At 44.4% G+C, this 10,462-nt stretch overlaps 2 pseudogenes; both read left to right on the top strand.

Annotated features, from left to right (window-relative positions):
- Positions 1–324: 324 nt before the first annotated feature.
- Positions 325–1,707, top strand: LOC125542110 (annotated as a pseudogene).
- Positions 1,708–1,991: 284 nt separating this feature from the next.
- On the top strand, positions 1,992–6,438 carry LOC125542094 (annotated as a pseudogene).
- The last annotated feature ends 4,024 nt before the right edge of the window (positions 6,439–10,462 follow it).

The following is a 10,462-nucleotide window of genomic DNA, read 5'->3' on the forward strand; positions in this document are numbered from 1 at the left end:
GTGTGTGCATTCATATGGTTGAGTATATGTGTGTATGTGAGCGCTTATGATTGTATTGTATTAAAAACAATTTTTTTAATACAGTCAATAAGTTCTCATGCTGGACTATAATAAAGAGGTCCAGTGTATTCTGTGTCAGTTTTGTAGTTACTCAGCAGGTGCAACAACTTTGGCTCACATCATATTACTGTTTATTAATATATTATCTTTAACAAAGCATCGGATACAAAGATGGAGTTGTCACTAGAAAGCGATAGCCCAACAGCAAGACAACAATTATGGACCGCTTGACCACCACCATCGATCTGTAGCTGGAACCTCAACTCTAGCATTAGCACCACCATCTTTCTCCAGCTCTAGCATTAGCACCACCAACTCCTCCTTCACAACAAGAAAACACACCCTTCCTCATCCAAGCCATGGATGTCGCATCGGGGGCCATGATCCCCTTGATCAAGAAGCTCGGGAGCCTACTCGTGGATGAGTACAACATGGAGAAACGCGTGAAGAAAGGGGTCAAGTCTCTCATCACGGAGTTGGAGATGATGCACGCTGTTCTACGCAACATCGGTGCCAAGCCGCCGGAGCAGTTCGACGAGCAGGTCCTCATCTTGGCGGGCAAAGTGAGGACCTCTCCTATCACATGGAGGACGCTGTCGACGCTTTCATCGTGCGCGTGGAGGAGGACAGCCATGACCGTGGCTCCACCAACATGAAGAACAGAGTCAAGAAGTTCCTCAAAAAGACCACCAAACTGTTTACCAAGGGTAAGGCTCTTCATCAAATCTCCGATGCCATCAAAGAAGCTAGGCGGCTCGCCAAGGAGTTGGGCGACCTGCGCCAAAGGTATATGATTGACGCGCAAGCCAAGGGTACTGGTGATGCCATTGACCCTCGCCTGAAGGCGGTTTACAAAGATGTCACGGAGCTCGTTGGGATTGATCGTATAAGAGATGAGCTTATCAAGAAGCTGTGTGACTGTGATGAGAGGTCCGACGACCACTTAAGGACCATGTCTATTGTTGGATTTGGCGGGTTGGGCAAGACAACTCTCGCCAAAGCAGTGTACGACAAGATCAAAGTGCAGTTTGATAGTGTAGCTTTTGTTTCCGTGTCTCGGAATCCTGACATGACCAAGATTTTCAAGAGGATCTTATATGAACTTGACAAGAACATGTACGCAACCATCAACGAAGCTGCTAGGGACCATAAACAACTCCTCGATGAATTGAGGAAGTTTCTTCAGGACAAGAGGTACGTACCTAGCAGAAAATGATTATCATTATTCTTCCCAGGAGAGCATGTAAGGCTAGTTAGTGAATATCGTGTCCCAAGTAAGTTTCGTTTTGGTTTTATTAAATGGACACTGTTATTAGGCCTGATTTTGTGTTCTATATGCAGCGTCCAATTATGCACAATATATGTTTCTGACCGATTAATCTTTTCTATAAAACAATTTGAGCTAGCAATACCACCTCTTAATCAATTTGTTCTGACTTCTGGACAAAACATATATAGACCTAGTTATGTTGGTTGATTTTCAAACTAATGCTCAAAAAAATTACAGGTAGCTCATTGTAATTGATGACATATGGGATGAAGAAGCATGGGAATTTATCAAGTGTGCTTTCTCCGACAGTTGTCTCGGTAGTCGAGTAATGACTACCACCCGCATAGGCAGTATCTCTAGAGCATGTTGCTTTTCTGGTGATGATATAATATATCAGATAAAACCTCTTACCGATGATGACTCCAAAATACTCTTCTGCAAAAGAATATTTCCTCAAGGAAGTAAGTGTCCTGTTGAATTGGAGTCAGTATCTAAGACAATCTTAAAGAAATGTGGTGGAGTACCACTAGCCATCATTACTATTGCTAGTATTTTAGCTAGTAATGGTGAAGATCAACAGGTGAAGCCAAAGTATCAGTGGGACATCATACTTGGTTCTATTGGTCGTGGACTTGCAGAAGGTGGCAGTGCAAAGGACATGTAGAGAATATTGTCCTTTAGTTATTATGATTTACCTTCCCATTTGAAGAATTGTTTATTATATCTCAGTATATTTCCAGAGGATTTTGAGATAAGAAGAGACCGGTTAATATGGATGTGGATAGCCGAAGGATTTGTGCATGGTGGAGAACAAAAAAATAGACTATATGAGCTTGGAGAGAGTTACTTCAATGAGCTCGCAAATAGAAATTTGATTCAACCAGTAAATTTTGATACTGAGGGCAGGGCGAGAGGTTGTCGCGTGCATGATATGGTGCTTGATCTTTTATGTTCCCTGTCCAGTGAACAAAACTTTGCTACAATATTAGATGGTACTCAAAAAAGCAAATATATTTCACACAACAAGTGCCGCAGATTATCTTTTCATAGTAGCATGTCAGAGCCCACCACCAATCTGGTCGATGCCACGAGTATGCCACAAGTGAGATCTGTTGTTCTCTTTAGAACATATATTGATCTAATCCAGACTATTTCATGCTTTCAAGTTTTACGTGTATTGGATTTAGAAGGTTGTGAACTTGGGAAAAATCGCCACCATATTTATCTCAGGTATATTGAGAATTTATTACACCTAAGGTATCTAGGGCTAAGAAATACTTTTGCTCGTGAGCTCCCTGTGGAAATAGGAAATCTACAGTTTTTGGAGACACTCGGCTTAGAAAAAAATGCATCAAGTGTAGCAGTGATTCCGTCAAGTGTTGTCCGTCTAAGACGTTTGATATGCCTAAATGTAGCCGATTCAGTGTTACCCGTTGGGATCGGGAACCTGACGTTGTTAGAAGAGCTGACTGGAACATTGGTGGATGTGAAAGAGCTAGGGCAACTGGTCGAGCTGAGAGTGCTCTACCTTTACTGGAATGGGGACGATGAGAGCATGTGTAATTCTTTGGTAGTGTCCTTGGGCAATCTGCGGAAAATGCATAGTCTAACAATTTTGGGTCTAGGCGATGCAAGGTTTGATGTCAGCTGGGATGGTTGGTTGCCCACCACTGGTTTAGAAAATGCACCACCACATTGCCAAGGTGGATTAATTCATCATCGTTTCCCCTCCTCTCCTCCATGAGTATTTCAGTGGACAAAGTCCGGCCGGAAGTTGACATTCAAATCCTCGGGACGCTTCCCGATCTTCGTCTTCTCCGGCTGTTGACCAGCAAACCTGAGCACACTTGTGTCAAAACGTTTGTCGTTGGCGCTAATGCATTCCCGTGTTTGAGAGAGTGCAGCTTCTTTGGTTTTCCCACGGGGCCATCTATGTTTCCACGACGAGCTATGTCAAGGCTTGAAATCCTGCGGTTCCAGGCCCGATCGTCGGATATTGCCAGCGGTGACCTGGATGTCGGCATGGGGCACCTCCCTTCCCTCCAGGAAGTCAGGGTTGGACTTTGGCTTGAGAAAGGCAGCTCTTCAGATAAGTGCAAGGGGGATGCAGATGTTGTGCTGAGGCATGCAGCGGACACCCATCCCAACCGTCCCACTATTCATACCTATCGATATCGTGAGTCCTTTCTCTCCAGTTTCTTCTCTAGATTTTGGTTTAATTCTATTTCTCCAAACAAAACACATGCTCATTATTTTTTTTAGATTATTAACCTGACGGCGACGACGAACCTGTGCCGGATGCTGTGCTTGACTTGTTCTGCAACCGGGGATGACGTTCTGGAGCTGTTCTGAGTTTATTCGGCCACTTCATGATGGACCAGTGTAAGCGATAGGTTTGCAATGAATTCTGAATTCCTCTTCCTCCCCAAGAGCCTTATCTAAACTTGCTTGAAATACTCCATGCCCCGGTCCCGCAATTCTCCACGCCCCTCCGCCGCCACGATGCCGGCGTCTCCTTCTTCCCGGGAAAGCTGGCTTACATCCCCTCTGCCCCCTCCCGCGAGATTAAGGCCTCCGTCCGCGTCGTCCTCCCTTGCGAGCTCGCCAAGCACGCCATCTCCGGGGCACCTATTTTCGGTCTCTGCTTGTCTTCTCGGGGAGTCCCTGTCTCCTGATTTCTCGTGGTACGCTCTAGTTACATGTTCGACTGTGTCACGTTCGGAACAGCGCTGTTACTTCAGTCTGAAGATATAATAATGTTTTTATTCTTGCCTGTATGAATCTGGAACCGGAAAATGTTATTTCTTACTATAATCCTGTTTTATTTTTGTCCTAATTTAGGTAGGTCTTCTTAGTTTGGTCTATTATCATGCAATCTCCTCTCTTGTGCGTTCGAGTATGGCGTTCTGCAAATCCCTTCATTTAATATATTTTTTCTAAAAAAAGATCTCTTCAGTTAATGCTTTTGAACTTGCACATATGTTGGTCTGCTTCTGAATTTGTTGAGTTGAGTTCTTACTCTTGTAGTTTGGCATCGTTGGATTTCTCCTTCTGTTGTTTCCATTCCAATGCTCTGGGTTGCAGCAGATAGCAAATTCAAATTCCATGAGTTGCTTTTGCTCCCTGAACTAGTTAGTGCCTTGCAAATGCAGTTGCGATTTCGCTGGACAACGACGTCGTCCAGCAGCAGCACCAGGAGAATTCAGGAACATTGATTTCATCATGCATGATTTGCTAATACTAATTCAGTACAGATAGTAGAGCCTGGATGACCGACGTCCATGTGTTTATGTACTCCCTCCGTGTTAAAAATGGTTTTACATTTTGCGACGGAGGAGTATGTTTACAGCAGAGCAGACTACTCTATTTTACTTACTGAATTTGTGAACAACTGATCATCACTCTGTTGTCATGTGCACGCCTGCCTTTGTGGTTGATTATTTAAGATGTTGTCATGTGTTAGGCAAACTGGACTGAAGAGAAATAAATAAATAAATAGAGAGTATTAGTAATAACACCCAGCCAAGCCATGATTGTAGCTTTGCAAATCTGTGTTTGAATGTCCACACTGTCAAGCATTTCTTTATCTTTTCTTAGTGCAAATCTGTCTCGAATGTCTACACAAATTATCATTATTCACAAGTTGTACGGTTTGGCTTCTAAAACTACCAGTGTATGCAGTATTAAGTTAAACATTTGAAGATCGTAGCTTCCTGAACTTTGAATATCAATGTCCCTTATAACTAATTTTTTTTTTCAACAAAGGGTAGATTTTATTGACTCAAATGGAGCATCGAGAGGATACAATATGAGCACACACTCGGCCTCTGCATAACTAGGATGCACACAGCCGACCCAACACATGCGAAAACACACCAACGACTAGCAAAGTTATAAGACCAAAAGCTACGTCAAGGTGTGGAAAAAAGAAAAAAGAAAAAAAACAAAGTGATCAGATCAGCAATCGACAAACTAGAACTGAGACAATATCCGCATCAACCATTGACATCACATGGAGGACGAGGATCTTCAACAGCAACGCCTCCAGGAAGGAAGCGACACTCAAGTGTTGCCGTCGCCGGATACGACCACAAAGGGCGGAATCAAAGTTTTCACCTTGAAGAAACAGTCTGAACATATCCGAGCAATGCCTCCAACAAGGTAACGACATAAAAAATATCGCCATTGCCAGGTATGACCACTCGGGTCTGACCTAGGCTTTCGCCCTGGAGCTTGAGACCAGGTGCTCGTAGCAGCACCACCATCAAAGCCACCCATGTGTTGTCGCCACCACATATCCGCAATCCCAGCAGCTACAATTTGACCGCCGCCACTCCACAAAACATCCCTGTGCATCAAGTCGTTGTCCATAATGTATAACACATCACAGAAAGTCATCCGCCGGATCAAGAGATAAAACCTCTCGAAGTCTTTTCGATAACCTCGCTGTCGTGGATTCGTAGGAAGTCACTGCAGAACAATCTACAACCACCACCATCCGGCCAAACTGATCTATATCACCACGACCAACTGGGGATCGCATCATCGGCAGCCCGCACCGCACACACAAAAGGCCAGCTTATCGCCGCAGCCCTACTTGTCCAGAGACAGTCGTGGCCAGAGCAGTGCCAGTAAAGATGCACCGCCATGCTGACATGCAACGAGAAGATCTGCATATCCGCCACTGCGCAACACAGACTGCAGACTAGCGGTGGGAGAGCAAGTCAACACCGGCGGCCAAAACTCTCCAAATAAGAAGTCCTATGGCAGCCTCGGATGTTCCTCATTCGAGCAGCCAATGATGGATCTAGCTCACCACCGTGATTTGGCCAGATCGAGCTAGCGGCGGTCCATGCAGATTGCTCCTTCCGCCAATTTCCCCGGCCACTGCCTAGCCTCTTGTATGCACAGCCGCCGCTGCTACATATAAATTGAGGCAAGCCAACGCCCATGAGGCCATGACATCCAAGGCCGCAGCTGCCAATATCCGTGGACAGTTTGATCGCCATCGATGCGCCCCAACGCCGCGCAGCCGCTAACCAGATCCAGCCGCCCGAGCGCCGCACCATCTTGGGGAGGAAAGGAACGGGGCACGCAGTGCGCGAGGAGGTAGGATCTGCCCCGCCGCCACCATCCCAGGGACCGGCGCGGCTTTGTCGGCCGGCCCTCCGGCGGCGGCGACGCGGGGTTGAGCGGGAGGGGGGATTCCTGCGGCGGCGGCTAGGGTTCCCCCCGTATCGCCAGCAGCGGTGACGCGGGGGTTAGTAGGTGGGCCAAAATCTTCGTAAATATGGCTCCATTTACAATAATATATGTCATTGCCTCATGGTGCATGAATTAGACCTGGGTGTCGGCATGGGGCACCTCCCTTCCCTCCAGCGAGTCGAGGTTGGCCTTTGGATTGAGAAATGCAGCTCTTCAGAAAAGTGCAAGGAGGAAGCAGATGTTGTGCTGAGGAATGCAGCGGACATCCATCCCAACCGTCCCACCCTTCATACCATTCGTGAGTCCTTTCTCTTGGTTTTATTCTGTTGATTTTGGCTTAATTTTGTTTCTCCAAACAATACACATGCTCATTTCATTTTTCTTCTCAGCTCGGTATCCCCAATGACGACGACGATCTCTTCTACATGGCTTCTTCTGCATGTGGGTGTGAGAGTTATTCCCTCCCTTCTAACGTTCTGGAGCAAAATCCCAAAGCCAGGCCGCCCCGATCCCACAATTCCTGCAGAATCCACCGCCCTCGAGCTGAACGAGACGAGACGCAAGGCGCATGAATGAGACGGAGACGATGCCGGCGTTTCTTTCTCCCCGGGCAAGCTGGCTTACTTCCCCTCCCCTAGGGATTCTTAGCATGTTCTTGTCTTCTAGGAGAGTCCCTGTCTCCTGCTTAGTGCTTTCTCGTGGTGTTTGAATCCATGGTACGCTGCATATAAGAATTGTTGGACTGTGTAATCTTGTAGAATCCAGGAACATTGATTTCATCATGCATGATTTGCTAATAGTAATTCGGTACAGCCTAGACGCCTGACATCCATGTGTTTATGTACGTGTTTGTGTTGCGCGCCTGACTGAGACTTGTACCTACTCTGTTTTACTTATTGAATTTATGAACAGCTGATCATCACCTATTATTTTTAGGATGTTTCCTTTTTTTTCTGCCCTGATTGCACTTTTCAGTACTACATACTAAACATCACAGCAACATACTAGACTAGCTAGCTTGCAGCTCTGTGAAATAGTATTTTGTATATGCAGCTGATCATCACTCAGTGGACGTAGGTATATGTATTTTATATGACGTTCCCTTTTATTTCTGCCATGATTTCTTCTCGCTCGATATAGATTACGGGTCAGTACTACTCATACTAAACTTCACAGCCACATAGCAGACCAGCATGCGTCAACCATGTCAAGTTGATAACCACTATCAAGCATGTGTCAAAACCTGCTTCCCGGGCATGTCAAGCAACATCAATTTAATGCTGGAGTTGCCGTCCAAACTCAGAATCTTGATGTGAGACTAGTGTTCTGCTAGTCAAGGGTGGTGGTGACTAGTAATAAGACTTATATATTCTTTGGTTCTTCCTAATGATATTGTACTAGTATTGGACCATTGGGTGATGCACTGTCCGTTCTTAGGATTTGGTTTGGTATGAGTTAATATTATAGTTCTAATTTCTAAATAGCACGCTACCTTAGCGCGCTGTAGTGTTTGGAGGGTGGTAACACTTCCGCCGCTATTTGTCATGGCCCGCTATTTAAAACTTATTACCTCACACGGAGTATTGAACACAGTAGCAGAACCAACGATACAAGCAGGATCAAAATGTTCATTTATCATCTTCTACTTACATACTAGATGACAGTGCACTTCCCTTTTTCTTGGATTCTCTCTCTGAACTGAACATCAGTTAAGCTGAAGCTATTCCACAGAAACTGCTGGTGACAACCGACCTTTCTTGGATTCACTAAAGCAGAAGCCTCTGATGCCAGTCCATATTTTGCAAATCTAAGACACTAGTGGCCACCTGTGGCCTGAATTATCTCAGGTTGGTTATAGGATGATGAAAGGAAGGGGGCTATACAAGTTCAGAAATACCATAAAAAGAAGCGTGAGAAACCAATTATGAAGAGTCCAGACAAGATCCGGGCGCACCGTTTAGCTTCCTTAAACAAAATTACCATGTTTCCTTTCTCAGGGTTGCCAACATAGAACCATGCACCAGAACCGTCACATGTCTTCATTTACGCACACTAAAAAGAAAATTTTACCCTTTGCTCTCCTTAGGCCATTTTGATGCACCGAAATTCGTCACCGTGCTACTGGGCTTAACAGGACTCCTCCCGGCGAACCTAAGTGTGAAGTCAAGTCATATTCTCTCATGTAAGCCCTGAGTTCCCACTCGTGGGTATTCTTGGATGTTATTTGGCTTTTGCTGTCAGTTTCGGCCGGTAGGTTTTCTTGGTTGGTTTACTTACCCTAGTTTACTTTAGTTTTATTGTAAGCAGTTATTGATACCCTTTTATAATGCTTGTAGTAGTATTACCCATAGTTTTAAATAGCCGGCTATAGCCCCGCTATAGCCTTGCTATAGCCTTTTCAGCACGGTGCCGCTAAATGATTTCATGTACAAACATCCCGCTATAGCCTGCTATAGCCCGCTATAGCTGATTTTGAGGTCCGCCGCTATTTGGCATAGCCCGCTATTCAAAACATTGGTATTACCTGGAGATAAGTTGTAGTGATTTATTACTATTGCTTGTTTAGTTTTTGTGGACGACTAATGTTCCGAGAGCACACCGTTACTATAATAAACCGGAACAAAAATAATAACCTCCTCCAGGATGGGTAAGACAAAGTGCCACAGAACCGAACTCACTCGTACGAACACATTTTTACTTAGTGGGATGGCCCTATTTTTTTTACAGTTACGTTTCTTTCTTGTGTCTTCAAAGAGGGAATGTTGGAGGATTACTGCCTCTGATCTAGGATTACTCCCCAAGCCTAGAGGTCCTGGGTTCAGGGCCGGTCCTGAGATTTCGGGGGCCCGGGGCGAACTAAAAATTGGGGGCCCTTTGTGTATACATAAATTTGTGTAACAGAGTATATATAAATTATTGTGAGTAACACTTAAATGATCCAAAATCAGTATGCGTATCAAATAATTTATATATATTACCTTAAAAATTTCTTCTAACATTCCTCGATGCAAAGTCACTTATGATGCGGTCGATGTCAATCTCATCCAATAATTTCTCCTCGATGCATAATGTAGCCAAACCATTTAACTTATCTTGAGTTATTGTTGACCTCAAATAATTCTTCAATAATTTCAGGTCCGCCGCTATTTGGCATAGCCCGCTATTTAAAACATTGGTATTACCTGGAGATAAGTTGTAGTGATTTATTACTATTGCTTGTTTAGTTTTTGTGGACGACTAATGTTCCGAGAGCACACCGTTACTATAATAAACCGGAACAAAAATAATAACCTCCTCCAGGATGGGTAAGACAAAGTGCCACAGAACCGAACTCACTCGTACGAACACATTTTTACTTAGTGGGATGGCCCTATTTTTTTTTACAGTTACGTTTCTTTCTTGTGTCTTCAAAGAGGGAATGTTGGAGGATTACTGCCTCTGATCTAGGATTACTCCCCAAGCCTAGAGGTCCTGGGTTCAGGGCCGGTCCTGAGATTTCGGGGGCCCGGGGCGAACTAAAAATTGGGGGCCCTTTGTGTATACATAAATTTGTGTAACAGAGTATATATAAATTATTGTGAGTAACACTTAAATGATCCAAAATCAGTATGCGTATCAAATAATTTATATATATTACCTTAAAAATTTCTTCTAACATTCCTCGATGCAAAGTCACTTATGATGCGGTCGATGTCAATCTCATCCAATAATTTCTCCTCGATGCATAATGTAGCCAAACCATTTAACTTATCTTGAGTTATTGTTGACCTCAAATAATTCTTCAATAATTTCAAATTTGAAAAGCTTCTTTCAGCCGATGCGACCGCCACAGGCACCGTAAACAAGATGCGATAGGTAATGGAGATATTAGGATAACAATCAACTTCTTTGACAAGCCCGAAAATCTCCACAGCAGACATTACCCCA

The sequence above is a fragment of the Triticum urartu genome, chromosome 1 (genome assembly GCF_003073215.2).
Source record: "Triticum urartu cultivar G1812 chromosome 1, Tu2.1, whole genome shotgun sequence".
NCBI lineage: Eukaryota > Viridiplantae > Streptophyta > Magnoliopsida > Poales > Poaceae > Triticum > Triticum urartu.